Consider the following 10,943-nt stretch of genomic DNA (forward strand, 5'->3'; position numbering starts at 1 on the left):
AAGTTAAAAAAAAAAAGAGAGAGAAAAAAGAAATAGCAAGAGGGACATGATTCTTTAAGGAATTTGACATCCTGGAATTGTGTTTTTAACAGTTTTTCTTTCAAGGAGCCAATAGGCAAACCTGTGCACAATTTAGATGTTTTGCTCATCCCATATGTTTCATGTGCTGGTCTGAATTATTCAGTGGTGGAAAATAGAAATGTAGAATTAAAAAAAAAAAAAAGCATTCACAGCATTCCTATTACTAATTACAGGCAGCACAGTAGACAAAGTTACAGACATATATCATTAAAGACATAACAGGTTATCCAGCTCAGTCAACTCTGCTGCATTTTACAAAACAAAATCCTTGTTATGTGTCCAGCTTAATTTCAATGATCCATGTTGGCTTCTATAGATTCTTCTGGGACACTAATAAATGACTCAATTTCAATATAAATTTCCTGCATTTGCTGACGGCTTAATCTCGCGACTGAATTCCATGTAATTACCTACAGTCATTCACACTTTCATTAGGAAGAACAGTTTATCATGATAATTCAAAGGCATTTACCACCTGCTCATGATGCCATCCAGCATGTAGACAAAGCAAGTTAAATGAACACAGTCTCTGTGCCCTAAAAACATCCTCAACCTCCTTGATCTGGCTGTTTCATGTATATGGATCTCTAGCACATTCTCTTCTATCAATAATGTTTCCATATTAGTCAATCTGACTTGCTTCATTGCTCATAAGTACGTCTTTCTCAGCAAATGTCCTAACACATCCTTCATCTGTTTTTACCCTCATCATAGCTTTATTGTAAATAGATTGATCACATCAAGCCTGAGGTCCCCTAACTGCGCAGTGGTGGTTACAAATTATGGCCAGAGCAGTCCATGCTGAGGTGGAGGAAGACATAGTTTCTCTTCCTGAATAAACCACTCTGTTCTGGAAAGGGAAATGTTAGTTTCCTTGCAGGTACTGAAACTGCTTTCCCGAGACTGATCCCTTCCTAGACTTTCCAATGTCCCAAGTAGTATTACCAGTGGGTGGAGCCTTGGCCCTGGCAGGAGATTGAAGGGTGAGACCGGGTACTAGGACAAGCCAGGATATTTCTCTGTCTCCTGCTCTGCTTTGGACAGCATCTCTGGCAGCAGCTGTGTCTCCTGCAGTGACTGTGACTCCTCTGAGGCCTCAGCTGCTGACACACTCCCAACTACTGCTGGGCACCCTGGTGTCTGGGCTCCCTTTAGAATGCTTCTCTTTGTTGCCCCTATGGCTGGGAGTGGCTTCCTGATGTTGCTAATCTCTGGTTTGTTTGACCATCTCTGCAGCTCTTCTATCACTATATAACCAAGTTCCTGCTTCAAATTTGCTATTTAAGAGCTCAGAGTGGTTTCTACTTACCTGGTTGAAATATGGTATATACAATTTTGCCCATAAGGAGTGATCCCAGGAAACAAATCCTCAAGAAAGGATTGTATGTTAGATCTTGAAAGTAGGAATGATCCGCATGAAGGCAGAGAGGGAATTTTAGTAATCCATGGTATGTAGGGGCATCACAACCACCTGGATTTTCCAGGCTCTAAGAAATTAAGTAATCTGCTGTACTCTGTCACTATGGCAGTAACAATGATTACAAGTATTGTGGAGCTTGATAAAGTATTTGAGACAACACAACAGGGTTTCCAAAAAAAAAAAAAAAAAAAAAAGCCAATGCAAGACTTATAAGTTTCAGCTCAAACACAGGTAGAAAACCAGAGTACTTGATGACAGCTTTCAGTGAATTATTTTTATCCATTATACATACAGGACAGCATGGCTGAAAGTCAGGACTAATGTCTTGTGGTGTAGTCTGGAGAATTTTGAAGCAAGTTGGTCAGATAACTTTGCTGAATTTCTTCCGTTAATATTCAGGGGTTAGTGAGAAAGCAATGATTCTCTTAGAAATGCACAGAAAACTGTTTGTTCACATCAAGCTGGACACTGGACTTACACAATGAAATGAGTTCCATAATTGAATATCAAAACTGATATCCTAATAGACACACCTCTCCCTCTTTTCATTTTCCTGAGGAAACTAGCCGTCTTTTGTAATTCACACATATCGCACTTCATTGCTTATAGATCCAAAACTGGAGTCAGATTCCAGTAAGACCAGGGCAGAATCACGAGTTATCTTGGAAGAAGGCAGCATATAGACCACCAGGAATTGCAAAAACTTGTCCATATTGATTAATGGAAATTTAAAGAGCACATATATAAATGAATCGTCAGCATGTGAAAGGAAGAAAATGAAATATACAGTTAGGTTGGCTGTATCTATTGGATTCATGATTTAATGTATTAACTTGATCATCTGGAAATGGCTCTAATACTTCACTTGGTTGACTGACTAAAGCATGGATTCCACAAAGGGCTATGTCTAAAAAGGTCAAGATGTGAAAACTTTCCTGTAATTATTTAGAGCAAGGAGTCCAACAGATATACAAACATGATAATTTTAGAGTAAAATAATTAAGGACAATTTGCTTTCTCTTCTTCTGACAATTTTATCTGAAAGTTACAAAAAAACACATCACCAGGGCATTGAGAAATGCTTTATGAGGGAAATACCAGCATTTTTGAAAACTTGGTTCTGGATTTCAACTGGAAATATGGGTTGATGGTGGGAGTTGCCACTTGTGAAGTAATCTATGTGATTTTAATGGAAATTGTGGGATTCCAGAGTGACAGAGGCCAGGTGGCAGTGCTTAAGCATCAGAGATAAGGATGGCTTAATTACCATGACTGGTTGTAAAGATGGACTGCCATCCAGAGTGTTTTAAACTCGAGGGACCTGAGTCATGGATAATTGATTACTGGGACCTAGGGACAAAATACATAGGCATAAATATTACTTGATTTGTATTGTAGAGAATACACTGGGGAGCAGAGGTCTTATTTGAGTCACTGCAGTAAGAAGTCATGGCATCTCCAATTCCTCTATCTAAACTAGTCTATAAACCTGGATTACTTAATTGAAGGAGAGACCAGGCCCCCTTGAGGAAGGCCTTGCAACATTCTCATGTATACAGACTCGAAATCTTCCTCTATGCATACCCTGAAGGAGTATATGGCCATTTCACCTATGACTTTGCACTGGAGAAAGGGAAAATTCTAGACACTGGCTCTGAGTTGACACTCATCCCTGAGCACCTGAAGTGCCACTATAGTCTTCTGGGACTTATGGAAATTGGCTGATGAGTAAAGTTTTGGGCCAAGTCTATCTCAAAGTGGTCCTATTGGGTCCAGAATCCTCCTTTGGATATTTTCCCAGTTCCTAATAGCATAGTTGGGTAAAGTACATTAGGAAACTAACAGAAGCCTCTCATTGTCCATTATGATAAGAAGTCCCAAGGGTTAGCACCTGGAAGTGCCATCTGTACCTGCATAGCAAACCAAAAGCAAAGCCTCGTCCCCGGAGGGCCACAGCAAGTTTACTTTTGGGAAAAAAACAGAAGGAGTCATAAAGAATGACTGAGGGCTGTCGTAAACCCAGGTGGTTACTCCAATTGTAACTGCTATTCCACATAGGTATTCTGAGTACAATAAATCAAAGACGGTTTTTGAATTTAGTACACATCTATTGATCTGGATTGAAAATGCTTTTTTCTTCTTCTCCATAGCAATTTGAAGGGTTGACCAGAAGCAGCTCACTTTCTCTTGTCAGAGCTATCAGTGTATTGTATGTGTAAACATAGTATATAAGGTATGGCCACAGCATATAATATGCTTCTATATTATAAAAGGTATGGGAGTGTTCATATCTTATATAATATGCTTATACATACTCAGGACCTTGATTAGGACCTTTCACAGAACATCACATTTGTCTATGACTTAGATGCTGATTGAATCTGGTTAGGGGGAAGTAGCAAGAATATCCTGAATGATTAGGAAGTCATTTGTGTGTATAGAGGAAGAGATAAAATGAAATTTCAGGCTTCTGCCTTTAGAGAAGTTTCTAAGGGCATTCTTTTTAGGGTGAAAGACATGCACGATATCCCACTCAAAAGGAGAAACAAGTCTTAGTGAGCAAAATTTTTTTAATATAAATAGATACATTTTCAAAATTGAATTTGACTTATCAATGCACCTTGCTTCTAGAACTATCATCCAAGCATTTATAGAATGGCTTATTTACAAGTTATGGTATCCCACACCTCATTGCTTGTAATCTAGAAACATAGAAGAGTGGCAATGAATTCCTGTCTATATACTAGCTGATCTAGTAGACAAGTGGAATGGCTGAAGCTTCGGTTAGGGTGCCATCTAGGAGACAGCACGCTCCAAGGTTGGATTTGCTGTCACGCAAGATGCATAATTTGCTTTGAAATAGCAACTAATCTGCAGTTGTATTTTTCCCATAGTCAGAATGTACAGGTAGGGGAACTGAGTCAAAAAGTGGAAGTGACTCATGTCACTCATACTTAAGACCCTGTTGGGAAACAAGCCTACATGGCTCTAGAGGCTAATTTTCTCCTCTTTATTGGTGTCTGGGCAGGGAGCTGGCTCAGTTGGTGTCATGGCCCACAGAGAGAAAAGATCTTTGATGTCTGCATTCCTAGCGTGCGCAGCTTTCCAGACCCACCTGATTTGTATGCATTCTCTGAAGCATCCTACCTGGGCTCAGAGATATCCTAAAATAGTTTTTGTTCTTTGTGAAACTAGGTGACCCCTAGCCCCTCGCAGGTTAACCAAAAAAATATGTAATGCAGTGTGGGTTCCAGGCTGACTCGCTGTCCCGGCGTGTTCTCAGTTTCTCTTCCAGCTTCTCATCCAGGCAGACGCCTCCTGCTGAAACCATGGCCGGGGTGCATTCAGACCATCTATACCCCGCTTAAGTTGTAGAATAATGAGCTTGGGAGACAGCATGTGCTATACTATTTCTTTAGTTTGAATTTTTTCTCCAATAACCTCTTTATATGCATATTTCCCCCAATAAACTCTGCATATATATTATAACCACATGTTGTTCTTGGTGTGTGTTTGTAATTCTTCTGCAGCACACAGTCCATTTGCATGTTTGCAAGGATGTTATTCAAGAACCTGCTGTGTATTTGGTATTATGGAATTTTATATTTCTAAAGATATACATATGCACACGTTCACAAAAGAGAGATTTAAGGAATTGGCTCAGGTGATTATGGAGGCTGGAAAGTCCAAAATCTTCAGAGGAGGTTGAGAGGCTAGATACCCATGGAAAAGTTGATGTTGCAATATGACTGTGAAGGCAGATTGCTAATAGAATTTCCTTTTCCTTAAGGGATATTAGGCTTTTTTCTCTTAAGGCCTTTAACTGATTGGACGAGGCCCACCTGCATTGTGAGAGCAATTTGCTTTGCTCAACGAATACTGATTTAAATGTTAATGTTATCTAAATAAATACTTCACAAAAACATCTAGACTGGTGTTTGACCAAATACCTGGGTACCATGGCCCAGCCAAGTTAATACGTAAATCAACCATCACAAATTAGAAAGCTACTGGTAAAGACTTAGAAAATTATTTTAAAAAGTGTTTTCCCCATATTAATATAATCTTCATGTTTAACATATTTTTTAGAATAAGCGCATAGCATAGCACTTTTTAGTCACACTGTACATTGAAATATATGTAAACAAATATGCACAACTTAGTCCAACCTACAGAATTTTTACTAAAAATTAGTAGTTAACATTGTTGATCAAACCCATTTGTTGCCGGAAGTCAGGGACCCCAAATGGAGGGACTGGCTGAAGCCATGGCAGAAGAATATAAATTGTGAAGATTTCATGGACATTTATTAGTTCCCCAAATTAATACTTTTATAATTTCTTACTCCTGTAAGAAATTATAAAATTTCTTTACTGTAATCTCTGAACATAAATTGTGAAGATTTCATGGACACTTACCACTTCCCCAATCAATACCCTTGTGATTTCTCCTATGCCTGTCTTTACTTTATTCTCTCAATCCCACCATCTTCATAAGCTGAGGAGGATGTATGTCACCTCAGGACCCTGTGATGATTGCGTTAACTGCACAAATTGTTTGTAGAGCATGTGTGCTTGAACAATATGAAATCTGCGCACCTTGAAAAAAGAACAGGATAACAGCAATGTTCAGATAACAGCAAAATTGTTTGATTTTATAAAAATGACTTCTCAGTGGTTCCTCGATTAGCCAAAGATCAGCCCATTCCTGAGGCCTTTACAGTGTTCACTGATGACTCCAGTAATGGCAATGCTGGTTATGTAGGTCCTACAGAGAAGCTTATTTCTACCTTTTTTATCTCTGCTCAAAAGACAGAGTTAAATGCTGTCATTACTGCCTTGCGGGATTTCCCCAAACCTTTAGATATTGTCTCTGATTCTACTTAACGTGGGAAAGAGGATATGTTTGTGTTTCACCAGGAGATCATCAAAAGAAAACCACAGGGAAAAGACATCCATGTCAGAGACCGCCCTCAGACGTGGTGAGATCTGTGCCAACTCCTCAGAAGCAGGCACACCAAATCGCAATGGGTCTGATTCAATCCTCTCTGTTGGCAGTGGAGACCCATCTAACTAATCCCACTTCTAATTACCTTTCTTTTTCTCCTTACAAACCTAAAAATCTCACCATTTCTATTAGCCTGAAAATAACATCCCTCTGTTTTTATCTTCCTCTTTCAGCACTCAATCTCGCTTACAACGGGTTTTATTTAATGATTCTCCTTATAATTTCTGTCTCACCAGTTTCTTCTCACACTGATTTACCTGCTACACACAATTATTCTTGTTGGGCTTATGTGCCTTTTCCTCCACTTATTCGACTTCTCACCTGGATGGATGCTCCTGCGGAAATCTATACTAACGATAGTGTGTGGATGCCTGGAGCTACAGATGATCATTGCCTCGCTCAACCAGGAGAAGAAGGCACTGCGTTTAATGTTACCATGTGTTATAAATACCCCCCTCTGTGCCTCGGACATGCACCTGGTTGTTTCCATCTAGAAACTCACGTCTGGTCTGCTTACCTTCTGGATAAATCAGCTACTGAGGAACTGGGACATTTGATCTCTGGCCTCTCCCTTTCTCCTTTAAAACAAATGAAAAGGGGAGTAATGGGAGATACCCCATACTTTCAATGTAAACATGCAGGAAAACCATGCCCTAAAAATTTTGAGGGTCCATCTAAAACTTTAATTTGGGAAGACTGTGTTAACTCACACGCAGTAATATCAAAAAATGACTCATATGGTTTAGTAAGAGACTGGGCACCAAAGGGCTATTTAAAAACAATTGCTTCTCTGGTGGAAGGGAATGCCCGGAGGCTACTTATTTTCTTTCTTGTCAGGAGAAGGAGAATCATCATTCTACTTTGCATAGGAGGTTCAGCTCATTCTCTCCCGTAAAATGGGAAGATAAAGGCATTACCCCCCACCAAGGCCTCATACGATACTCCCCATTCTGAGCCCAGAACACCCAGAACTTTGGAAATTGGCTATTGCTATGTCTGCACTAAGAGTATGGGAAGAGGAAACTATTTTGTCTATTGTCCCCGCTACTGCCCCCATCTCTCAGTATCAACGTAGATCCAGACATTCTGCTTTACTTACCTCCAACCTGACAGTTCCCATACAGAGTTGTGTTAAGCCTCCTTACATGCTGTTAGTGGGAAATATCAAAATTTGGGCAAACAATCAAACTGTCCAGTGCATTAATTGTCATTTATACACTTGTATTAACTCCCATGTTGACTCCAGGAAAAGTGTAACGTAGGTTTGAGCTCGAGAAGGTCTGGATTCCAGTAACTTTGCCCAGACCTTGGGAATCCTCCCTCTTGATACATTTAATTAATGAAGTGTTACAGTGAATTCTGAAAATATCTAAGAGATTTGCTTTCACTTTAATCGCTATGATCATGGGTCTAATTATAGTCACTGCAATGGCCACCACTGCCGGAATGGCGTTACATACATCTATTCAAACAGCTCACTTTGTTAATGATTGGCAAGCCAATTCCACCCAAATGTGGAATTCTCAGCAAGGCATTAATCAAAAATTGGTTAATCAAATTAACGATTTAAGACAGTCTGTTATTTGGCTTGGAGATCAGGTAGTGATTCTTGAACACCACAGGCAAATGCACTGCAACTGGAATACCTCTGATTTCTGTATCACCCTGTATTCCTATAACGAGACTGATCGTTCATGGGAAATGGTCAAAGGACACCTTCTGGGTAGGGAAGATAATTTATCATTGGACATAACTAAATTAAAGAAACAAATTTTTGAAGCCTCTCAAGCTCACTTATCCATTGTGCCTGGAGCTGAGGCGTTAGATCAGGTGGCAGAAAGTCTTTCTGGACTAAACCCCATGACTTGGATTAAGTCTATTGGGGGCTCCACTGTAGTAAATTTTAGAATTATGTTTCTCTGTTTAATTGGCTTATTTTTAGTGTGCTGGACCAGCCAAAGAATCCTGTGTCAAAATCGAGAGAATGAACAAGCCTTCATTGCCAAGGCACATTTATATAAAAAGAAAGGGAGAGATGCTGCAGGAAGTCAGGGACCCTGAATGGAGGGAACGGCTGAAGCCCCGGCAGAAGAACATAAATTGTGAAGATTTCATGGACATTTATTAGTTCCCCAAATTAATACTTTTATAATTTGTTATGCCTGTCTTTACTGCAATCTCTAAACATAAATTGTGAAGATTTCATGGACACTTATCACTTCCCCAATCAATACCCTTGTAATTTCTCCTATACCTGTCTTTAATCTCTCAATCCCATCATCTTCATAAGCTGAGGAGGATGTATGTTGCCTCAGGACCCTGTGATGATTGCGTTAACTGCACAAATTGTTTGTAGAGCATGTGTACTTGAACAATATGAAATCTGGGCACCTTGAAAAAAGAACAGGATTAACAGCAATGTTCAGGGAACAAGGGAGATAACCTTAAACTCTGACTGCCAGTGAGTCAGGTGGAACAGAGCCATATTTCTCTTCTTTCAAAAGCAGATGGGAGAAATGTCACTGAATTCTTTTTCTTAACAAGGAACATCCCTGAGAAAGAGAAAGTGCCCCTGAAAGTAGGCCTCTAAAATGGCCGCTTTGAGGGCGACTATCTTTTATGGTCAAAGACAAAGGGATGAAATAAGCCCTGGTCTCCTGTAGCACTCCCAGGCTTATTAGGATGACGAAATTCCCACCTAATAAATTTTGGTCAGACCAGTTGTCTGCTCTCAAACCCTGGCTCCTGATAAGATGTTATCAACAACAATGTGTGCCCAAAACTTCATTAGCAATTTTAATTTTGCCCCGTCCTGTGGTCCTGTGACCTCGCCCTGTCTCCACTTGCTTTGTGATATTTTATTACCTTGTGAAGCATGTGAATCTCTGTGACCTACCCCCTATTTTTACACTCCCTCTGCTTTTGAAAATCACTAATAAAAACTTGCTGGTTTTACAGTTCATTGGGCATCACAGAACCTGCTGACATGTGATGTCTCCCCCAGGCCCCAGCTTTAAAATTTCTCTCTCATACTCTTTCTCTTTATTTCTCAGACCAGCCTACACTTAGGGAAATAGAAAAGAACCCATGTTGAATATCAGGGGTGGGGTTTCCCACGATACCCATTGTTTTTCCCATAGAGAAGCTGCTCTCCAAGTGAATACAACTCAATGCAACTCAACAAGTGTTTGCAGAGCACCTGCAGAAAGTCAAGGAGAAGCCTTACTCACTTCCATATAAACTGTACCATTCACTTTCTGCCATGCACAACCTCCCAATATGAAATACCTTTTCACATTCGAAGGCCTTGATTCCTCAAGGTAATTTTCCAAGACAATTATATGCTTCTTGAGACAGGGACTGTATCTTTTCTTTGTAGGCTCTGCAACATAGTGCACAAAGCACGTGCTTTAAAGTATTGGTTTGATATGTTAAAATGAATATTCATGCCTGTAATCCGAGCACTTTGGGAGGCCGAGGCGGGCAGATCATGAGGTCAGGAGATTGAGACCATCCTGGGGAACACAGTGAAACCCCGTCTCTACTGAAAATACAAAAAAATTAGCCTGGCGTGGTGGTGGGTGCCTGTAGTCCCAGCTTCTAGGGAGGCTGAGGCAGCAGAATGGCTTGAACCCGGGAGGCAGTGGAGCTTGCAGTGAGCAGAGATTGCGCTACTGCACTCCAACCTGGGTGACAGAGCAAGACTCCTTCTCAAAAAAAAAAAAAAACAAAAAAAAAATTTTTCTATTTCAGAAACCTTGAGAGAGAAATTCGGTTATTATAAAACACAGACTCATTTTAGAAGAAAGATTTTTTGTGACTTAGGTGTCAAAAGTACATAGTACTAAATTGGGCATCAGTAGGACTGGCATTTCCTTCTGGCTCACTGGGAAACAAAATTGGTCACTCAAGGCATGGTGAACCTCCCTGCCTCTAGCAAAAGAGAGATTTGGACAAGCAAACTTTAAGGCTCCAAAGAGTCTAAGATTTGTAATTCTCTGAAATATTCTAGAAACCTATTTACATTTTGATTTCCCCTAAATTATCCTGGTTCTCATATTCACACTGAGATAATACGTAAAGTATAATGAATATTGAAGTGCTATCTTTAAATTGCTTTGCAATTTTCAGAAGAAAGTTCTTGTAGAAAGAAGAAATATATAATTAATCAAGGAAACCCAGATGGCACAAAATAAACAGAAACATTGTGGTGGTGTAGCATCCTGTTGTAGTTGAAAGATATTTTGAAAAAATAAAAACAAGATCAGTGCTAATGGTTTTGAAAGGACTGACTTCTTTTTGCACTTATGACTGACGTTTCTGACTATTATCTATGCCATTATGATTGACAATTAGAATAAATCCAGCCCCAAATACTGTCAAAACCTCCATGTCCAGAATGAGGGTCAAACTCTCAACATAATCCACAATTACC

The sequence above is a fragment of the Macaca fascicularis genome, chromosome 2 (assembly GCF_037993035.2).
Source record: "Macaca fascicularis isolate 582-1 chromosome 2, T2T-MFA8v1.1".
Classification (NCBI taxonomy): Eukaryota; Metazoa; Chordata; class Mammalia; order Primates; family Cercopithecidae; genus Macaca; species Macaca fascicularis.